The sequence below is a fragment of the Alligator mississippiensis genome, chromosome 3 (assembly GCF_030867095.1).
Source record: "Alligator mississippiensis isolate rAllMis1 chromosome 3, rAllMis1, whole genome shotgun sequence".
In the NCBI taxonomy this organism is placed as follows: domain Eukaryota; kingdom Metazoa; phylum Chordata; order Crocodylia; family Alligatoridae; genus Alligator; species Alligator mississippiensis.
The window spans coordinates 183,069,738-183,092,609 of NC_081826.1; the positions used below are offsets into that span (position 1 = coordinate 183,069,738).

The 22,872-nt window shown below is 45.4% G+C and overlaps 2 long non-coding RNA genes across 3 annotated transcripts; one reads left to right on the forward strand and one right to left on the reverse strand.

Moving 5' to 3' along the window:
* Nucleotides 1-3,723: 3,723 nt before the first annotated feature.
* Nucleotides 3,724-5,061, reverse strand: LOC132249128 (uncharacterized). The gene is made up of 3 exons (XR_009460528.1): nucleotides 5,000-5,061; nucleotides 4,284-4,686; nucleotides 3,724-4,110 (listed from the first exon to the last, which is right to left on the reverse strand). It is a non-coding gene; the product is annotated as an uncharacterized LOC132249128 (long non-coding RNA).
* An 84-nt stretch (nucleotides 5,062-5,145) lies between these two features.
* Nucleotides 5,146-21,341, forward strand: LOC132249482 (uncharacterized). Of its 2 annotated transcripts, XR_009460958.1 has the most exons (3): nucleotides 5,146-5,242; nucleotides 20,005-20,095; nucleotides 20,575-21,341. It is a non-coding gene; the product is annotated as an uncharacterized LOC132249482 (long non-coding RNA). The 2 variants fall into 2 exon arrangements; XR_009460957.1 differs by lacking the exon at nucleotides 20,005-20,095.
* The last annotated feature ends 1,531 nt before the right edge of the window (nucleotides 21,342-22,872 follow it).

The window sequence follows — 22,872 nt, forward strand, 5'->3', positions numbered from 1 at the left end:
AGTCTAATAGACAAATTTAAATCAAGAAAGCAAAAGTCAAAGCATGTTTCACATGCCAAATGGAAGGTGGGAATGCTCAGAGTCCTATAAACAGGATGTGACTATGCTTGGCTCTTTCACAAATCCTCAAGTGTACAGGAGGGAGACTAAGAGACTTTCTGTGCTTTTGTATCCCATGCAATGCCCAGGCATGGTTGTAATCCCTGCATTCTTCTGAGTGTACAGACTGCTTACTGCTAACCCCTTCTTGGACAGTAGACACTGTAAAGAACTTAGGAAGAATGAGGAGCCATGTTTTCTTCTCTTCTTTGAACAGTGTCTCTCATAAAGCTGGCTTGTTGCAGAGGAGGGCATGTGCTGTCACCTCCCAAGGGGTACACTGAGGTAACAATGGCCAGGTACAAACATTAAATATAAAATGGTCTAAGTGATCAGAAATTTGTCTAAACTCATAATCATATAGGTCACATTGACCAGTCTAAAAATGTCAGAACCTAGTCTACAATAGAACTGGCTTGATATGCACTCAAATCTAATTGATTTAGGTTAGACTAGTGAATTAAACTTCTGTACCAGATCCCCTACTGAATCAAGTTAGATGACTGTCCTCTAACATCCCAGCCTCCTTTGCAGCCTCCTCCCCACTAGCAAAATACCGTCTCGGTGTCTCCCCAAACTCTGCTATCTGACAATCGATTACCATGGTTACTGCAGAAGGCAGAAACCTCTGGCCCCATTGGCTTCAGGTAACCCTGAGTTGTAACGTGAGCTGGATACATTCCTGAGGGAGGGGGAAAACTTGCTCCCTCTGCCTATGTGACTGGCATCACACACCTGGGGGGGCATAAGCTCCCTATTGTTCTAGGCAATGGGAGGGGGCTAGAGACCCTGCCAGTCTACCCAGCAACCAGTGATGCATTTCAAATTGGTTGGCTAGCAGCCAACAGTTGCTGGCCTTCATTGGATCAGGTAAATGAGGTCATAAGATCTATATAAATTAAGGACTGCCCAGGAGGTGGAGCAGCTGGCATGATGAGAACTCTCAAAGAAGCTGGACCATCTGAAACTTGCTCTCTCTCTCTTGAAACTCATGGTCAATGAACTGCTTGCTTCCAGGGGAAATTTCCCCTGCCTCTGGATGATACTTGTGAGTAAGCCACTTGAGATCTAACTAGATATATAGCTTGCAATAACACAGATGTGTAATCAAAGGCTACTATACCACTGTTTGCTCTAAGGTATTTCTCCAGTATTGCTGTACCCTCTACCCTATTCCAAACCTACTCCTCTTAACCAATAAAGTTCTCCTTTGTACCTAGCATGGGAGTCTTATTGGGAGAGGGTCTACATTATGCCTTGGGGTCCCCTCAGTTCATCTGACTAAGGGCGGCCACTATTTGTGTTTCAGACTGAGGGAAGCACCTGCAAGTTCTTGCAGTGGGTCAAGTACCTTCAAGAACTACTAGGCCTGTTTTCCAGAGGGAGCAGATCCAAGATCAGTCCAGACTCTGGGTGGTGGCAGCATTACCCCCAGGATTGTGGGTGTGCTCCAGAAAGGGGGGCATCCAGATGTGAGGCACCCCCAGGGAAGCAGTCGGAGCCTGGAAGGTGGTCAGGTGCACTGAGATGGGTGGCTCAACACAGGGGCACCCCCTACTGCCCCACCACACCCCTACTACCCCCGTCTCACAGGGAAGCATGCTAGCACTTAGCCTGTGCTTGGCTGCTCCAGCCAAGTACCCAGTGGGCCTCTCCTCCAAGGTTTCCCAGAGTCAAACCAGCACAGACCCTTTCCCCAGTCCTGCTTCCTGCCTCTGACCTTCTGTTAGCCACAGGCAGGGAGTGGTTCAGGGAGGGAAGGGAGGCATTTGTGCCCCCTGCTTGAGTCTTGGGGCCTGAACATCAGAGTCCTCAGGCCATGCTCCTGTACCCTATCATGGAGCACTCTTCCATGTTCCAGCTGGGAGCTGCTTCAATGTTGCAGGTGGAGGACACTGGAAATTTCTGGGACAGGGCATGGTGCATTGCAGAATCATGGGGTGTCTGCTGGAAACCCCTGGGTAGTTTGAGGTTGCGAGGGTGGCCTGACCAGTAGAGTCCTGGTCATTCTGGAGCAGGGGCCACACCCAGCTGCAGTGAGAGGGAAAGCCATGCACCAGGAACCCTACCTGCATGTATCCTTTGCTTCTTTCATCCATCCATCTTCTAGCCTTCATGGCATCCTTCCATTCATCCTCTCTCAACCAAATCCTCATTGGCCCCTGGACATCAAGACCCCACAGGCACTGCTGCAGACCATGGATGACCCCATCCTGTCCTCCTGCACTAACCAACCCTCGCCTCACAACTGAGACTACAGGGAGAAGAGGGGTCTTGATGCTATCTGGGTCAAAGAGGAGACCCAGCAACAGCTCCAGAAAGGGCATCGGAACCAGGATGTCTTAAGGCACATTGCCCAGCAGATGCAGGTATGGAGCCACAAAAGAAACTGGGAGCAGTGCCATGCCAAGACCAAGTGTATGAAGATGCAGTATAATTGCATGTATGATGCCAACAAGAAGTCTGGGACCCAAAGGCAGACCATGCCCTTCTACAAGGAGCTGTCCTGGTCTTCACCAAGGACATGGTTGTCAAGAACCCATATACCTGTGTCACCACTGGGGGGTGGGAGGAGTCATCAGCAGGGACCCTGTTAGAGGAGGTGGTGCAGGAAGGCCCCAGGAAAACAAGAAAACTGGGTGCCCAGGAACAGGTCCCCAGGAGCCACAGGACAAGAGGTTAGCACCTGAAGCCGGTCCACAATGAGTTTATCATGTTAGTCCTTGTCCTTGCATCATCACAAGAGCCAAGATGCTCCTGCAGCTGGATCTGAGAACTCTTGACAACTTCTTGGGCATGGCCAAAAGCAGGGAGCATGGCATACAAGAGCAAGGCAAAAGCTCTGATGCCACTGAAATTAGGACCCAGGACCTGGAGTCCAAGCTTGTGCCTTCCACCTCATAGAAGCCCTCACCACCTTGGTCCTTGACCCCACAGACTGCAGCTGAGCATGTGGGCTTCAAAACGCTGTTCCCCACACTTCTGCCACAGGTGTTCCAGACCCACTCCTTGGACATCTCAGTGCCCCTCTTCCAGACATGCAGAGCTCCCCTGCCCCATCACAATCAGCACAGAGGCCAGTGCTGCAGCATGATTTCCAGCACTCACAGCCAGCCCTCCCCCCACTTCTGCTGACAAGTCATGTCCTGAGTGAGGATGCCATGCAAGCTGAGAAGGTACGTTTCACCCCTGTGCCATGCAGTTGTGGTGGGGACCCAGACCCTAGTGGAAAGGGTGGGGTGGGCACAGGCCACTACAGGCCATTTTCATGGTCACAGCCCTCTCTCAGGCCATTGTGGCTAAGAAGCCCAGAATCACCCCACCCTGACTGCTCACAGCGCATCCCCAAACCGCTAAGTGCTCAAGAGGCTTCTGTCTTTCAGTAATGGGCAAACCAGTGTGTCCTCCCCAATTTCATCTTGGACTGCAACCAGGCCCCTCATGCCCTGGCATTGAGTGGTTAGCAGCCCATTTCCCAATCTATGAGAACATAAATCTGCCTCATTCATACCACCCTGTGCTATCTTTTAAGGCCATGCTCCGCTCAAGAAGTGGAGCCGCCTCCCAGCTAGCCAGAGCAGTGGTGCTGAAACAGCCCTCCTCTCCCCCTTGCACTCACAGAAAGACACTAAAACAGTTTATTGAGCTCGGCAGACACAGTGTAAAAAACAAGTACAAATGCCAGTGCTTGTTGCCCTTCCTTGGTTGGCAGCCTCATGGGCCTGGGTAGCAGAGAAGACACTGAGGTCAGGGATGTAAGATAACACGCAGCTATCTATAAGAACCACTAGGGTTGCAGTACAGCAGGAATGAGAAGAATCCCCCCCGCTAAACAACTCCACTCCCCCACTCCCAGTCCAAGAAAGGCACTGATGTGATGGCAGGGGTCCCATGTGGGACCATTATCTCAGCTGCTTCAGGCCCACTGCCAGGATGACTCCCAAGCTGTGCACCTGGAGAGGCTTGCAAATGGCACTCCAGCACTTTTCCTCCTCCCGTCTGATCCAGTCCCTGGGGAAAGTCCATGGGTGTCACGTAACTCCAAATCTCATAACACAGGCAGTCACTGTAGCACCTCCTCAAAGCATTCCCTGCCTCTCCTCCTGCAATCATGGCCACATCCTAGTCCCAGACCACCCCTTCACTACCCCAATCCCTAAAAGTAATACAGCCCACAACCTTACCTCTCCCCGCTCCCAGAGCATTCAAAGTAAAAAAACAATAGTTCTGGAAAGTCAAGGGTCGCACAAGACAGGACTCTTCTTAGGCAGCTGGGGTCTGGGGAACCTTGCCCAGGGTCCTTGAGCATGGTGCAGGGGATCATCTGTAGCAGGAGCATGGCATATTAGCTGCTGCTCCCCTAGGAGTTGTGGTAAAGCTCTTCTCTCTGGGCCTGGCTGACTCTCCAGGGAAATGTCGGGAGCAAAGTTCTACTCCTGGATGGACACAGTGCCAAAATGCCTTTCCTGTAAGGGAAGGATGGGGGTGGGGGTGGTGAAAAAGCTCTGCCATCCTGGCTGAATCTTACCAGGGCAATGTCAGGACTTCAGTGTTGACCTGCAGGGGCACAACGCTGAAATATCTCTCCTATAAGGGAAGGATGGGAAAAGAGGGCAGTGTAAGAGCTCCACCAGCATTCCCCAGAGTGGTCAGTCCCTGCCCACTCTGGCAATAGCCTGAGTTCCTGTGGGACCCAGAGTCCCCAGAACCTCTTGAGGGAGCAGATGCCCACTGCAGAGGGATGTATCCCCTCCCTGCCCAGTAACCTGCCCCAGCACAGCTACAGGGCCTGCTGGCCCCCCACTGCACTGCTGTGACCCTGGTCTCTTCTGTGCTGGGTGAAGAGCAGCAGCAGGGCTCCTGGCCCTCGGTAAAGGAAGGTTCCAGATAGGGGACTCACTATAGCTGCCTCACCACCTATGCTTAAGTGCCCAGAGAAGCACTGAGAAGATCCAAGATGTCTCCCTGTGGCAGGGCACTGGTTGTGCCTGCTCCTTTAAGGCCCTGGAGCTGGCAGCTGCCAGGTGCCTGATGAGGGCAGCCATTTTGGGATCAGGGGCTGCGCATATAAACAGCGCAGTTTAGCTGCTAGAGGCTAGGTAACAACATTGCCTGACTGGAGAGGTACTAATATCATCTGGAGGTAAGGGAGGAGCAGTAGGGGAAGGATAAGAGGCCCCTGATCCTGGGCATGACCTAAAACTGCACCTTGCCGGGAGTGGGTGGCCTGGTGGGGCTCCCAGTGCTGCGGGAGCTCCCAGGAAATGCCAGGCCAGTTACCAACCTGGTGAAAGGTGGGTTGGGGTGCCTTAACTCCTAGCCCCCACCACTGGGTGGGTAACCCCATTGTGTGTAGGGCCCAGAGGGCAGACCCCAGGAGAGAGTGAGGGGCTAGAAACTTGGACCTAATCAAGAGAGTACCCTTGACTGGCCCATGCTGGGGCCAGGACCATGATGGTCAAAAGGGCCAGGGGCCCACCATGAAGACCACCCAAGAGCTGAAGGCCTGGGGTCCCAACTGGCCTGGAGGTGGGCCAGGGCTGGTAGCCAAAGGTCCTGGGGGGCCACACCCAAGAGGGGAAAATAGTTTCAGGGAGCTAGATAGCTGAATGAAGGCAGGGTAGACCGCCTGAATGGAGGGATCTTGGAGGGGTCCTAATAGAAGGATTCTGGGGCCCAGTGTGATAAGATCACCTAGATGCCATCTGTGAGGCTTGGGCTGTGGTGTAGGGGAGGAAAGGTGCCGCAGATAGCACCCCCTGGCATTGGGACAGAAAATGGGCAGCCTCCTGCTTAATTGACATCTATTAATTGATTAACATCAAGGCATGGTGGGTGAGAAGGCAGGTGGTTAGCCCATGAACAGGTGGGCGGGCCACTGGGAAGATTGACCCCGAGCAGGCCCCCTGTTACACTCCCATTATACTTTATTTTATCAGCAAAAGCTATTAATTTGCACAAAGGCTCTGTCTCTCCCATCTAACTGCAGAGACACCATCTGTGAGGAGGGCAGCACACAGGAGAAGCAATTGCAGTACAAAGGCAGAGGCCTGCACAGTGCAGAGCACATGAGGGCTGCCTGGAGGAGGCATTAAAGAAGCAAAGACAAGATGCTGCTGCACGCCCTGGTCACTGCCTCTGAGCACCAGGTGCTCACAGCTGGCTCCTGGTGCCAGGAGCTGCAGGACTGGCATAAGGAGAGAATTGAAATGTGGAGGGGGAACACAGTCAGGCTAGGGGATGCTTACACCTGGGCTGCCGAGGTGCAGGATGCGTGCACCAGCGCTGCCTTCCTGGCTGGGAGTGGTGGGAGAGGCTGCCACCCAGCCCCCCATGGCATGCTGTGCCCCACTCAAAGGACACCTCTTGGGGCAACAGGAATGGGGGTCCCATAGGAGGGACCCCTGGATGCCAACTGAGGAGGAATGTTCCCCACCGTGCCCTGACTGGGAACTACTGGAGTGGTAGAGGGACCCAGGATAGGAGGAGTGGCACAAGGGAGTTGGTGATCCATGGTCTGGGAAAGCAGAAAGGCTACTTGTGGGGCCTGCTTCAGTGGGTTGTGGTGGGCAAGGGGAGTGGGACTGGGGTTCCCAGACCACAATGCTAAGGCTGTCAGGGACACCGCCCTCCTGCCAGAGCTGATCTGTTCCCCCAGCCCAGGCCATTGCCCTCTGTATGCAGTCCCCCGAGAGGTTCCAGGACAGTCCCAAAAAGGTGCAGAAACACTCAGAACTGGGGTGAGAGTGCAGCCCATCAGCCTGCTGGGCCAGGTTGTTGCTGGGACTGAGTCTGGCAATAGAGGCCATCAGCCCCAGCTTGCCAGCCAAGGGGTGCAGAAGGAGTTCTTCTCTCTCCTGGCTTGGGTCTTGCTGCAGGGCAATGGCACAACTTTGGTAGGGATAGGCAGCCCCAGGGCTTGGTTCTGCTGAGACAGGAGCCCAAGGCATGGCTGAGGGTCACAGGGCTGGGGTCCCTGGGGGGTAATACTGGGCTCCAGGAATGGAGGCAGAGGGGCTGGAAGTCCTTGAGAGAGAGCCAGGAGTCCATGGTGCCCATAGTGTTGATGCCTTCCACCCTAAAGCCTCCTACCCTCCGAACCAGCGACTGCCTCCAGCCCCCACTCATGCCCTACCCTGCAGCTCCAGTGGACAGTGGGTATGGGATCACCTACCTGTCCAGCTTCTACATGGAGAAGTCCTTGTCCTTCACTCATGAGTTCATGAATTAGTGTGCTGGGTCTAAAGCCCCTGTACCTCCCCTCTAAGGTTTTGTTTGCTGAGTCTGGCCCCTCCAGCATTCCTCCTGACTCCAACCCCCTCACCACCCCTTGTTCCCCATCCTAACCACACCTTCCAGTTTATTTTGCCCCTTTCAGGAAACTCCCCTTCCCTCTTCCAAAGATTTGCTCTTCTGCACCAATAGGAAGTGAGACAAAGCTGAGACACAGTCAATGTACAACAGGTTTTCTTTATTAAAAATGAGAAGTTCAGCAGCTGCAGTATTGTAAACTGAGGCACTTCTTTTCCTCACACTGCATTCCCCGCATCCCACTGTGTGCCTCTGGGCAAGCATGCTGAGGGAAGGGGAAAGGTGGCGAGGCAGCCTGGGTTGTGGGCAGAACTGCTTGGGATGTAACTCCAGAGTAACCCAGGGTGGGAGAGCCATGGCTTGGTGCCAGGGCATGGTCCTTCAAAGCCTGCTGACCCTCCTCATCCAGGGAGCGCTCCTGGTCCTCAAAGGTGAGATGGTAGTTGGCCAGAACTTGATGGATCTGGACTGCTTGCTGCTGTGTGGGGCTGGTACCCCCAACATAAGCCAGGGGGTGCCCTCTCCCCCATCCCTGTACTGCATATGCCTGACCTGCCATGCCCAGTCTGTGTGCTGTGCTTCCTCTGCCCAGGCCTCACCGAAGACCTCCCCCCCTAGTCTTGCAGATGTTGTGGAGGACACATGCGGTGATGATGAGTCCTGTCAGGTTCTCCTCATGCACTTCGAGGCATGTGCTGGAAGCCCACCAGTGCACCTTGAGGTGGCTGAAAGCTCACTCCACCATCATGCAGCACCTTTTCAGGCAGTATTTTAGGTGCTTCTTCTGGTGGTCCAGCTGCCCCACATAGAGCTTCATCAGTCAGGGCAGGAGGGGGGTAACCAGATCCCCAATAATGACCAGGGAGATTATGACATCACCAATGATTAAATCAGGGAGCCCAGGAGTGTAGAACCTGCTCTCCATCAGTCTGGGGAGTAGGGAGTTGCAGAAGATGTGGGCATCATGAGCACTGCCCTCCCAGGTGGCAAAGATATGGGTGAAGTGGCCCCAGTGGTCGACGATGCCCTGCAAGATGATGGAGAAGTAGCCCTTGCAGTTGAGGAATGCCTGAGTGGCTTGGGCTGGGCAAAGGATGGGGATATGGGTGCCACCCATGGTCCCCACCCAGTTGGGGAAGCTGATGTGCTAGAAGCCAGGAACCTTTTCCTGTGGGTTGATGCGGTGGATGACTAGGATGCCCTGGATGACCAGGTACACCTCCTGAATGACCTTTCCAGCTGTAGTCTTGCCCATGCTGAACTGGTTTGTGACATAGTGGTAACTGCTGGGGGTGGCCAGCTTCATAGAAGCAATGGCTACACCCTGCTCCAGAGTGAGGCATGGCCATATGCTGATGTCCTGGCATGTGATGTGGGGGGCCAGCTGGGCAAGTGTCCATGAAGGTGGCCCAGCAAACGTAGAAGATCTGGACCCATTGTTTGTTGTCCCAAGTGTCTGGGATGATTTGCTCCCACCAGTCAGTGCTAGTGTTGTGAGCTCAGAACCACCCTGGAGGTGGTGCCAGAGCACCCTGGCATCTATGGTGTCCTGGGTAGCACAGTCCTTGTTGACCACATGAAAGTCAGTGGCCCTGTCTAGGATGCTTGGTGGGTGCACGGTGTGGTGGGTGGCTCTACATGTGTTGTCCAGTTGCTGGCTCTGGAGCACAAAGCTGCATGCCATGGCAACCAGCTGCTGGGTCATGTCCAGGTGGGCACATGTGATGTCCTGCAGCTTCCAGTGCGAGTCACACAGATTAACAAGCAGGACATGCTGCAATTCCTGGGTCTCCCTGCTTGGGTGGTGGGATGCCATGGCAGTGTGTCAGCAGGCCAGGACATGGAAGCATGATCACCTCAAAATGGAGGGCACTTGCTTTGGGGCTTTTCTGGAAGCCTAGGGCATGGGGGAAGGTCTGTGGTTATGAACAGGGGGTTCAGGGGCATGTTCACTAATGCCCTGCAACCAATCAGGAGTGGTCCAGGTACTTGGCTGTGCTCAGCAGTCTCTGGCAGCCTGGGGAGCAGGACATGCTAGGAGGTATGCAGGAGTTCTCCCAACCTGCTGGCTTCAGCCAGTGCAGGCAGCCTGTGTGCCCCCTCTTCTCCCTCTTCCCCCCCCCCCACCCCCAGTCCACATACGTACACACAAAGGGCAAGTGTGTGTACTGTTCACTACCAATCTAACCTAGGCTACTTATAGAAACCTGTGTTAAGTTAAATAGATTCCCTCTCAACCTTTTTGAATGTGTATACTTAACCAGCGCCTCCCAGAGTTCTCCAGGAGTGCAGCAGGCACAAACAGATGGGTCAGTGCCTCCATGAGTGTGGGGTTTGGCTTGTAAGGTCCAGGCTTTGGTTAGTTCACAACGGATATGAATCAAAAAGTGTGTGCTTCTCTGTAATTAAGTTTTCCTTCTTTATCTAAACCTTTCTAGCCTGGAGAGTAGGCTGGGAATGCTGTGAGCAAACCCATTCAAAACTGTCAGACTGCATCATCCATCTCTGCTTAGAACTGCTATCCTCTGAACACCTGAAATAACATATGACAGACCTATCCAGCCTCACTCATTTGAAGTGAGCTGTCTCCTCTTACATTTGGTTCCATTTTCATGCAGCCATAAAGATTCACAGCACATATCAATGGAAAATGTAATATAACACTCAGAAGTTTTCAAATCTCACTCATTCAAATGAGTGCGACTTGACAAGCCTGATGTGATAAAATAATGTGGAGGGTTTTAAAGATTTCAGTTAAATGCACAATGAAATGAAACCATTTTTTTTTACTTTGGGAATGAAGATCTAAAAAGCTGCATTATGTTGATAGAAAATAGGGAGATTCTTACTTAATGTGCAACCTGTCATTTTTAACCTCAAGGTGTTTTACCATTACTTTTGCTTATGTTGGTGGGGTTTTTTGTGTTTTGTTTTTTTTTTACTGAGGGTGAATGGTGAATTGCAAAAGTGATAGACGGAGAAGTATGTGTATGGGAACAGGAGCTCCCAGAATTTCCTGTAAAATCTGTATCTCCGCAGAAGATTTTCTTTAAATTGATTTTTTAAAGTAATTGACTTTCTAATTTCCATTGATACAATGTTGTCATAATACCAGATGGGCACAAACTACTTGTCCCTGCACTGCAGTGAGAATTTTTAATAAATACATTTATTTGCCACATTGCCTGTGAAGGACTGCCCTATCCCAGCTTCCCTCAGGCTAATCTTGGTTAAGAAACTTTGAATGACACATCCTTAGTAAGGAAGTGATTTACCACACTAGAAATATTCCCAGAGAAAGTAGGGGCCTCAAAAAATGCTACTATCATGCTCATTCAGATAAGGATAAATACAGTGATGAAATTAGATACAGCACAACTGAGCATATTTGGCCACTACTATACAAAAACAGGGAGGGAAAAAAAGATTAAATAAAAGCTGGAAAAAACCCACCTAACTGCTTTAGGGGAATAGGAAGAAAAATGCAAACAGACCATGTGTGGATTTAGGGTTAATTCTTTGTGCGATCAAAAATTCTGGTGATGGGTACCACTTAAAAAATTTAAATTAGCTAGTTACATAAATTAGATGAGCAAAATAGCCAGGGACAACATGTGATGAGGGACTAGTTGGTGCTAGCCAAGCTTAGTCTTCATTAGTCTAAAATACACTTTGAATGATTTAAATAACTCTGTATAACAGAACAAACCAAAGAGGTTACCACCGTTTGTTGAGGCTGCAGATCTGGTATGGAAAGGTAATTTAATTGAAGCAGACACTTGTAAATAGAATTAATGATGGCGATGGCAATAAATAGCTGCTGTTACTCTCAAACTTTAGAAGGAATTGCACATGAGATATTTAAGAAACAGTGTTTATGACATGCCTGCTGTTGGTCAGGGGGTAGTTTTCTATTAATATATGTAAGGAAAGTAACATGTCAGTGAGATGACACTTTGGAAGATAGTGAACTAATTCTTGCTTTTTACTCTTTCCTCTGAGGCATCTACTACTTGCTAGCTGTTGTCAGAAACAGGAAATTGGCTCTGGTTGTCCTAGGGAGACTATTGATCTGTTCCACTCTGGGAGCACCGGTGTTCCTGGAATTTGGGGTGTAATTGCTACATTCAGACTGAACATTTGCTGACACAACTTATTTCAAAACTACAAATGCACTAAATGTATAGTTGTTATTGTATTATTCATATGCAGAACTCAAATGCTTTCTATGTCTAGGTACTATATACAAGTAATAAAGTACCTAAATATGAACATAACGTAGACTGATAACTGTAAAATAATTATGCACTAGTTAGCACAGTTACACAGCTATCTGCCATTTCAGTTACCTGCACTTCATATCTGTAGTGCTAATTGGTTTGTATTTACTACTTGTTCCCCGTTTGGGACACATGAGTTGACTGAGTAAGCAGAGTAGAAAAGTATTGTGGGAGCAGCCACAGGAGAAGAAAAGGGGTCATAGGCTAGAAACTGGGCTAACAAGTTTGTAAAACTGCCCACCGGAAGAAGGGAAAAGATCCCAGAAAGTCATTTGAGCTTCTCCTCAGCAAGCCAACAGGACAGAGGTAATTGATCTCTTCTGGTTTTCAGCTTTGAGCAGGGAGCTGGACCAGATGAACCTCTGAGGTTCCTTCCAACCCTAATTTTCTATGATGCTATATTTAACTTCTGTCTCTGAAATGTGCGCATATATGTGTTTTCGTGCATTAGAAATATATTGGGCCATTACACACAGAAAAGCACTCTCCTCCCTCACTCAGAGGCACTTGCCTAGATGGCTTAGAGGCAGGGAGACTGCCTAGGTGATTCCTCAACTGCATTATGGGAAAGCATGAACAGACAGACAGATCTTGCACTGAGCTTGAAAGACAGCATGCAGTTACACCAAAGCAAAAAGCTGCTCTAATTTAATAGCAATGATTCTAAAGCAGTGATTCTAAATCCTGGGGTGCTAAGAGATCTGATGCCTCTGCACAATATTAGATTATTAGTTGTACCTACACATGACTCGAAATATAAACCCAGATTTCTTCAAATAGGAATCTATAGGGTCAAAAACGTTTTGATCTGTTGGACACTTCCTGAATTCTCTGGAACAAAAGAATTGTTCTATTCATTTTCTACAATAAAAATAATAAGTGAAAGTTCCAACCTGGCATCTTCTGAGAGATGGCTTCAATCTAATGAGTTTGAGGACCAACTGTTCTAAAGACTGCCTATAATTATCAATAAATGTAGTTACAATTGATAGAAAATGGGAATGCTGTATGGCAAAGTGGCAGTTATCACTGATTCAAGACAATACAGTCTATTTGTAATGCAAACCTATTGCTTGGAGGGCTGAAGTGGAGGGGGTTGATACCTATGGGTTTGTCCCAGTAACAACAGCTAAAATTAGGATAAGGCTTCTTTCATACATGACAGTCATAAACCTGGTGGACAGATATCATTTATGAAACCTTGGAAACTAGCTCTGAGCCCTACATCACATCAGAAAAAGGTGTTACTCTATTTTTAATGTCCCCATCCTTGTAAAGGAAAGAGAACTCTGCAAAGGTGTTACTCTATTTTTAATGTCCCCATACAAATGTAAGAGGAAAGAGAACTCTGCAAAGAGAGGAGAAAATACAAACCCACATGTGTAATTTACAAGGTGTTGCACTTTTTATACTTTAGACAATATTCAATGTTTGGTTTCATGGGAGATGAGATCCTTAACCAACTTCTGCATGTGAATAGTAGCCAACTCGCAACCAATTATACTGAAGCAACAGGCTATACTGCAAAGCCCTTCAAGGCAGCTTTAAGAATTAATTAATGTACTCCATAAGGGAAGAGAAGTGTGTGCATGTACATTGTTTAAAAGAACTTATTCCTTATGTGCTTCTTTGTTTCACTTAAGATTTCATTTGTGAGTACTCCCTGTCTCTCCTTCATGTGAAGGAAAATATTGGGGAACTATTATGAATTGTTTAGGACATGTAGGGGCAATTCTGGTTCCCTTTGAACCTAAATGGCAGTTTTCTAGCTGTGTATCTGGCTGCTTTGGTCCTGCTTCTCCCTTATGGATATGGAAGCACACATGCATAGTCTGAGTATGCTCAGTCAGCTGTGTATTGGTCAGAAACACGATTGAACCTGAGTGTGAATCTGGGAAAAAGGGTGGGAGACAAAGAGGAGGAGGGTCCTTCCATGTTTTAGGTCCAATAATTGAGTGGTTAGGGGGACTTACCCAGAAAGCAGGCAACCCAAGTTCTAGTCCCCTCTGCCCTTCCCGAAAGGATTTATACTTGTGTCTTTCTCTGGGTCTCCTCACTATTGCCCTCCCATTAACCATGGGTCTCTTGCTGGTTACATTTACATTTTTGTTACTTAGATGCACTTTTTTCATCCAGACTGGATGTGTACACATAGGCTATGCACTGGCAGGTATAAAGCTATTTCTAATGTTCAGTCAATGCCGGCATGCTTACATGTCTACAGTGCAGAGGTGATAGAATCACTACCTGCACCCAAGTTCCAACAATTATACTCATGCAGTTAAAAAGTTGCCACTTCAGTATCCACAGGGAAATAGATTTCTGTCCATTATTACAACTGTGCACGTTGCTGTGCGGGCCGGGCCCCGCTCCCGCCGCCGCGCGCGGGTCGGGAGGGGCGATCCGTGGCCCGTCTTTTGCGCACGCAGGCTGCGGCCGGCAGTCCGGCCACGCAGGGTTGGAGAGAGCCGGCAGCGAGCTAGAGTTAGTCACAAATGCGTAGTGGTTGATTGAAAAGATTGTTTACTTACACCCAAAGATGGTATTGGTGTAGGCTGGACAGATTTCCAGGCACAGCTCCCTCTTAGATCCTCGCTAGAGGACCACGACAAATTCGACTGCTCCCACGGAGTTGTTTAGGCTCCGCGGGTCCGGTTCAGTTGGGCTCGAAAAGCTCCCCAGAGTTGAGACTCTGCAGGTTCGAAGTTACAGGAAAGGGATACGTCTGGGATTGCGATCGGCGACGGGGAGAGGCTAGAAGCGAAAGCTCCATAGGTTCAGTTCTTAAGCCTCTATTGCCTGCTTAGAGGAGGCGCGTTGGGTCCGCAGCGCTTGGAGATCTTCACACAGAGTCTCTCTCTTCCTCCCTCCTCCTCCGACTTGGGCGGAAGCTACCCAAGCCCTTTGTACGGCTAGCAAGCCAATAGCTAGCCGCCACGTGTGCCTACATTTGGAGTTGGCCAATAATGTGGCGCAAATCCGAATACAAATGGCGGGAACTCCTTTGCATCGTGTATCACTAGTATGCAAAAGAAATGCACCCTGCAAAGAAGCTGTAATTTGGCAGGAAATCCCCCGTTGCACCAGAGTTCTCTCTCGCAGCAGAGAACTCTACCGTGCAAAGAAAGCTACAATCGGCGGGAAATAATTTAGCGGTGCCGAAGCACGCACACAAACAAAAATCACAACTTTGGGTTGTGACAGTTGCATGATTCCCACATTTACAGTCTGACTTGCTACAAGAACATACACATATTTGGACTGAGGAAGGGCAGAGCACTGCCAGTACTGTTCCTGTTTAGCAGTTTATAACGTAAGTATTCAAGGCATATACTTTCAATTTCCTCTCTATCTCTAGCATCATTAACCAACATTTCTCTACAATAAAAAAATAAGCCACTTACCAGCTCCTGCTTCTTACCTATCTAAGTCATGTTGATTTTTATTGCCCTCCTCCTTTGTAATGACTGGCCCTACCACAGTTTCCCATTAAGCTGAAATTTCATCACATTACTGGATGTCCCCCCTCAAGGTTATTGCTATAAAAAGTTAACTAATTCAGCCTACTTCTCATTTCGTAGCCTTTCTTCAGACCTATCCCTTTTCTGTCCCAAGCTGCTTTCACTCATAAGTATGGCTTTGATATGAAAGCCAATTGTTCTCTTCTCAAGTACTGTACTTATTGACCTTGTAGATCAATCTTTTGTAAGTTACTTATCAGAAGCTTTTACCAATCCAGAGAAATCATACCCATTTTTTCCATCAGCTCTTTCTTCTACTTCCTTAAAAACCTTCACATGTCAAGCATGATCTCTCATTTATCAATCCATATTTCTTCCTCCTTTAAAATTACTAAATAGTGCAGATGCCCTTTTCCTCTGCCTTATTCCAGTTCTTCAACAACAGTCTGTTTTAAAATCTCCCAGGGTGTTAAACTGCAGATAATTAAAACAATACGTAGCATTCCTATAATACCTTCTATCACAAAATCTCAAAACACCATAGATATAGCTGAGTCAAGTTTTGCAACATGTCTGTTAAATAGGTAAGTATCATTACCTCTATAAGGAAAGGACAAGAATAGGCATATAGAGATTTTGTGGATACATGTGATTAAGCAGTGGAAAAAGCTGATATTCTGACTGTGTTTTATTTAGTTACTTAGTTGTTGGGGTTTTTTTGCGGGGGGTGGTGTCCAGTTGCCCTGCTCATATGCTGTAGGTGCATTTTCAATAGTTAAAATCACAGGGACCAGTTCTGCCTCCCCATCAATCTCTTATGTTATGCTGTAGTAGCCTTATTCAAGAACAATAAATGGATGCAGGAGAATTAAGACAGTACAGGTGAAAAACAGGAACGATATTTGAAAGCATGTTACAAAATAGGCTGTGTTGGATGGAAAGTATTTTGCTCATAGCTACAGGTATTTTGGGTACCTGAGTGGTCCATTGGCAACCACTATATATAAGGAATCATTTTGGCACTTGAAGGAGCCCAGAAGTCAGAGGACACAATAGCGGCATAAACCTACCTTTGTCATATTTCCCTTTGAGCCTTTTATTCTTTTGCTGTGCCTTGATGGAAGCAGGGCATAGGTATTAGCTAAGTGATTTTAAAGATACCAACTAAAAGGGACTTCACCACCCCCAGTCCCTTCTGTGTTGTTTCTCCTCTGTCTTTTGCATTCACTATTTTGTCTCAATTATTTGTAACAAGTATTCTGAATTTTCTTCTCATTTCATCTCTTCTGAAATTCACTGACTTTATTCTCTTTATTCCTGCTGAAGATTTTACCTTGAATGCTTAAGGCTTAGCTTTGGCCTAGCTATTCTCTCAACTTTACAGATTTGTTTTTAAAAAAGTCCAGGCAGGAATAGGTCAGTAGATTAACCCAAGTGCTACATGGGCTGTTTTTTAAAGTGTCCAGACCACAGCTCAAAGGGAGCATATATGGATCCTGGAAAGAAAAATAATGGTAAGTGCTTAATTTTCTAAAAGGGTCAGAGAGAGAGTTTATTGTTAGAATAAATCAATAGCAGGAATTTTGCCACCAAGCATCTGAATGAATGGAGGAAAATTATTAATGTGTAAGATAATAGAAATAGAAAAAACTATACAAGAATGCTCACTTGAGAATTTCAGCAGCCATTTCAGACTTGGAAATCTGAGTTCAAATTCTAGATCACTAACACAGTCATAAGGACTGCTATGTACACAGCTATGCAGCGCTCCCTACAGGAAACAGATGTCTCTTCTATTCGCCCTGAAAACTAATGTTCCCAGCACCCCTTGGAAAGGAGCCTGTCCTCACTCATTTTGGGAGACTGAAATAAGAAGTGGTCAAACTGATGCAAGTGGCCTGTTTCCAGATCCTGATCTCTTTCTCTCCCAGTGCTGGTGCTATGGGATGTATTTCACTCCTATGTGAATCTAAAATATAAAATGTAAATATTGAAGCTTGGCAAAGGTACAAAAGATGGTTCCTGGGGAGGTTGTTTCTAGCCACCCAGTCACCTCCCACATGTGTAGGAAGGAACTGTAATTGGGATGGTGGTGTGTTCTGCACTGCGCTGCATTCCTAGCTGGCAGCTGTGGTAGATTTGTATCCCTGCCTCAGGCAAGCCTGGATACCTGTGACAGTTCTCTGTGGTCACACTTAGGCATCCATATTCTCCCTTTTCCATCCTCTGGTTCCCAAAGCTCCCTCCCCCCCAACACACATTCTCTTTCTCTTACACACAGGCCGGGCACACACACATATACACATACCCCTCTTCTCAGGGTCAGAGCCCAGCTATATGGTGAAGCTCTGGCAGGTCTGATGCCTGGGGCTAGGATGTGGCCCCTGTTGAAATAACAAATGAACTTAGTGTTTTCATGCTATTAATCCACAAAACCACTGCACTGTTCAGCACATTTGGCAGGCCCATTGCAGTAGGGCATAACGAGGTTGCTGGCAGCAGGGCATTGTGTGAAGAAGCTGGCAGATCCCTCATGTCCAGTGGGTGATACACAGAGGTTACTGTCCATTGTTCCTTTCCTATTCTTAGGCACTTTGGAAAATAATGAAGACCTTCAGTGTTTTTTTAAAGAAAAGTGACTCTTGGCAAATGGCCTAGGTCCACATTTGTCTATCAAATATGGAGTTGATCAAATCCTTAAAGTTTGCTAAAATGAAGATTTCCCCCTCCCCCACACTCCAAATATATCTTCAGCCATATACTTTTCTCCTTTCTCACTCTCTGTCCTTCTCACTGATGTCACCAAACATGATGAACCACCCCCTATCAGGCTCTGCCAGCCCCACAAAAATCATGCTCCAAGTGAGACTCTGATGCAGTAATCTAATTTGGGATGTGCGATTTGATTTCAGCAGCTCAATTGGATCATCCATTTGCAGAGCTACACATTTCCCTGCCAACTTTGCTGAGCAAATGTTAACCTCTTACTTTCAAGGCTTACTCTATTTGTGAACGTGGATCATTACTTAAACATGAGTTGATTTGGAAAAGAGACTAATGGCATGATGCTGTAGAGAAAAATATCCTATAGAGTTTAATAGGGGTAAAATATCAATAGGTACTATTGATAGATGTTTAGAGGTATTATTCTAAAATCCTATTGAATTTAACCAGGGGCAGGGAGTGCAGACTTCCTTTCCTCTGCTAAAAGCAAAAGGATGCTGGCTTTTATAAGCTTCACTCATCCACAGCAATTCCTGCTTCAGCTGGTGTGGTAAGACCAGTTTTCTGGTTCAATAGGGCACTTAACAAAGAATCTTTCTATGGTCATTTGGTAACTACTTTCTAGAAGCCTTCAATAGGGATTTAATTAATTCAGTAGAGATTTAATTATCTTTTTAATTCTAAAAATCAATTAAAAAGCCAAAACAAAACAAACTAAAATAGTCTTATAGGAATGTTATAATTTCCTTTCAGTTTGATAAGTCTTAAAAATCCCAAACAGTTGCATGCATAGGGTTGTGTATCACATATACATGCACTATGTTATACGAGTCTCAGGATTCATAGACCAAGCTCAAAGAAATAGAAGAATGCTTTTAAAATAAAGGTATGGCCCATAAAACATGACACTTGCTTACACAATGTCAGCTCTTTCAGTTCTGCTTACAAGTTCTTTCAGTAACTGCACTCCTGGATACTGATTTTAAATTGCAATAGGTGCTGCCTGTAAGCACTCAGCTTCCCTGGAAGGCAGTTTACTGTTAAGGGAAAAACAATGGACATTAATTATTTAGGTGATGAAGCTCTCACTCATTCTTTGAAAACATCTACTTTTCTCTTGGCATCTTCAGTCAGATGCTAGCTTTGTGGTAGGAAAGGATTTGTCAGCCATTTTTAAAAGTAATTTTGGTGGGGTTATGGACCTTGTTTGAGTTTATGACTTTCCGCACCCCCCCCCCCCCCCCCAACGGATCCGTGCTGTGGTTTTCTTGTCAGTTTGATTCAATATTTTAAAACATTTGTCTGATGAAAAACTAGGGGAAGTATTTTGGATTAAATACCACTTCCAAAACTATTCTAGTACAGATGTATACATTGTATAGATTGGATCCTGATATTTTCATGTTACATTATTATTTTTTGTTAGGATGTCTTTTGCCCTTTTCTCTGCTCTTTATTTAAGAGTCTTTTTTGTATTTGATTTTTCTCTGCTTACTCCATGTTTTATCCCTTTTCAAAGACATTTTTCTCTTTCTTTTCTGCAGTCTCTTCTACAGGAAAGTAAACTAAAAACTGTTTGATCTCAGGACCAACATTTTACACCTGTGATTTCAGAATGAGTCCAAAATTAAGAAAAAGCCCACGTGTGTGAGACTTAGAAAGATGCTTTGCCATCTCACAGCAAGTGAAGCGGTGTTTTAGAGACTTGTGCTTGAATTCTTGCCAATGAAAACAACTTTATGAGCTTTTATTGATCTCTGTTCCTAAAGGAGGAACGATATCTCTACAGATCTTACCTTTAAAAATGTTCCATTTACCTTACTTCCCTCTACTAGTGGCTCAGTGGTGCAGTTTTTTGGTTGTGAAACTAAGTGAAGCATAGATGGCTTTTCTATCAAATATGGAGTTGATTGAATCCTTAAATTTTGCTAAAATGAGGATCTGTTGAAGAAATAGGTGTGTGGTCATATACTTAAGGCAATGGTGTAATGTTTCATCAGTATCTATTATTTTCTGATAATATACCGGGGAGAAATGTCGGGTACAAAAGCTAGTTTTTGCTTAGATATCCTCTGTAGAAAGTAGGTGCATAATCATACTAACATCATAATCATTCTTTACATTTTCAGATGGTTGAATCATCCTTATTAGAGAAGTCAAGTGACTGAATGGATCTAGAGCAGGTTTGAGGAAAAGAGGGCAAGAAAGATTTTTCTGCTGGTATGTTGTTCATACCACACCAGTGATTAGGCAATTTCACTCTTCACTCTTACAAATTGGCCTTTTTTAATATTCAGTGTAATTTAAATCTCTGCCTAATATCTCTAGCAACATCATTGCTTGGGGAACAAGAATTAATATGGAGTTACAAATGTTTATCTAATATAGTCTACAATAAAGAATATGTGGTTTAATATTATTGAGTGAGGATTCAAATGAAAATTTAACCACATATTTGGGGAGCAAAGAGCGCAAATGCAAATAAAAAAAAAAATCCTATTCTACATTTCTCAGCCAGGCAGCTTTCCCAGCATTTACCCATTTACAATGACATAATTTTTTCCAAAAACACACTGTAGCTTCTATCTTTTTATCTAAAGTAACAGCTACTCCTCTGTCTTAGGTGGATTTGATGAGAAGTTTGTGCTATTATGCCTTTACTCTGAAAGATTGCTTTTGTCTTTTTCGGTTTCTTCTAGAAGCCTCCATTATCTGCAGTGCAGCCCATCCTGCTGGAACAGGCTTGCTCCTTGTAAGTGGATGAAGTGAAGATTTATTATCATCAGAACATGTGGAAATTAGAAAATGGACTAATGGAAACCATTAATGTCCTCCTCTCAACAATCAGATGAAATGTAGATCAATACAGTGTATTAATAGATTGAAAATGATTTAATATGGTATAAACATCCAGTCTCAGATGGTAAATGAGAAGAAAGAAAAGAAAGACAAGGACAGCACTCTTTTACATATTTGAAAGATACAAACTACTCCCTCAAGACATATTTCCTGTCCAGTATTTGGATATCTTTAAAGGAATAATATTAAAGAATTGATTTGTATCCTTCTATACAACTACTCAACTTTGTTTGATATGAAACAGTTGATTTCCTTATGAAAGCAAGTTGTGTTGCAAACTTGTAACAATGAATATATCCTTTGTCACCTATTCCACAGGTAAAATAATAGTAATAATAATGGTAATACCACTTATAGTTTGCAAACAAAAATTGTTACTTTCCTTAGTATCAATGCCTTCTTTGTTTGCTATGTGCATATAACATTGTAGAAAGGAATGATTAAATATGATTGATATAACAGTTCCAGTCCCCACACACATTCTACACAAACCTCAAAGGAAAACCTCAAAGAAGAAACAAAGAGAACTCCAAAGGAAAATTACTGCAAAAGTACTTTGTGCTAAACTGGCATCAGGCATAAAAATAAAATAATATCTATAAGTGAATGATTTGAAGCTTAAGGGACTAATTAAGATTTTAATGTGGTTTCATTCATTGGAAAATATAAGTCTTATGATTCTAGAAACTTTCCTTCACAAATAAAAACTTGTGGAGGTCATCCCATTTACATCTTCCAGGACTGGGTTTTAATCACAATTCTTCAATTAATTCCTGTTGGACCACATTGTGTCATTACCTGTGAGAACTGCTGAATATAGACGATTTGAACTACCACAGCTCCCATAACCAAAGGGTCAAAAGGTTAGAGCATTGCAGTCCAGAGAGGAAGAGAAAACAAACCATAATTCATCTTCCACCAAAGGACAGCATGTTCTGCCAGACATCTCAGGTTTTATTTTTTCATTGCTTAACAGCCCTTTGACACCCTCTGATGGAGTTTGGTTTTAATGTCTCATTCAGTGAGACCAAAAAGGAGAGTTTGGGACACACACATACAGTTTAAGATGGCAAAATGTGGTTGAGTAACTGTGGGAGTTCTAATTGCTTTTAATAGGTTGAGTATAATTTTTGGTGTCAGTCTATGGAAAAAAAAAAAAGGTATCTTGATTGTTCAGTCAATTAGAAGCCAGGTTTTAAGGGTGAGGTGGTACTGATGGAGTGTGCCTGGAATATAATTTTCTGTTAATTTTCATAGTGCATACAGAAAACAAAAGCAAGAATGATTTTAAAAGCTGGCTCTTATTATTCTGGGATCTTGGGGCTGAAAAGAAGAATGGGAGGAGGAGCCTAGCTGAGAGATTAAGTGCCACATCATTATGATCGCTGTGAATTTATTTCATAGTAATGTGGATGCTATAAGTGCTCCCATTGATGTTCAATTATACTTCAGTATTAGTTAAGTGTACCATTAAAATCTTGTATTACTGACATAAGCAATATTTATTTAATTTAATTTTATGGTACATATTTCAAACAGGGTAAAATGAAATATGGTTTGACCTTCCCAGTGGTCAGGAGGTTTATTAGCATTGTCAAACAGACTCAGGATCAAGAAACTGAATCCATTAACATCAGAACCAAGAGGCATGCTGGGACCTTCCAGATTTATAAGGGGTGAGGGCACTGTCTAAGGGGTTTAATAGTTGCTCAGTGTGTTTATATTCAGGACTACACTTTGATGCCAAGGACTGAAGGAGAAAGGAGTCAATATGGTAGGTCTTAGAGATTCAGAAACATTTTATTTCCAATCTGAAAATAAGCATAGTTCTGATTCAAGCAAAATGAATGAAACCAGAACTTGAAATAATGTGGACTAGATGTCTCACGGTATTGAATATGGCCTTTCATCCCCTGAATATCAGTCCAAATCTAACACAATAGAGTAGTGACCCAAACCATTACCATTTCACATCTGTGCAGTGGCCTCTAAAAAAAATAAGTCAGTGGCAGCAGTCCAGCACTTATCAGATATAGCACCACCACAATCAACATTAATTGACCCGGGCTTGCAGGCAGTCTCATCAAGGAATTCAAGGATGGAATCAGCTGAGTAAATGAAAAACTCCTTTTGCTAGA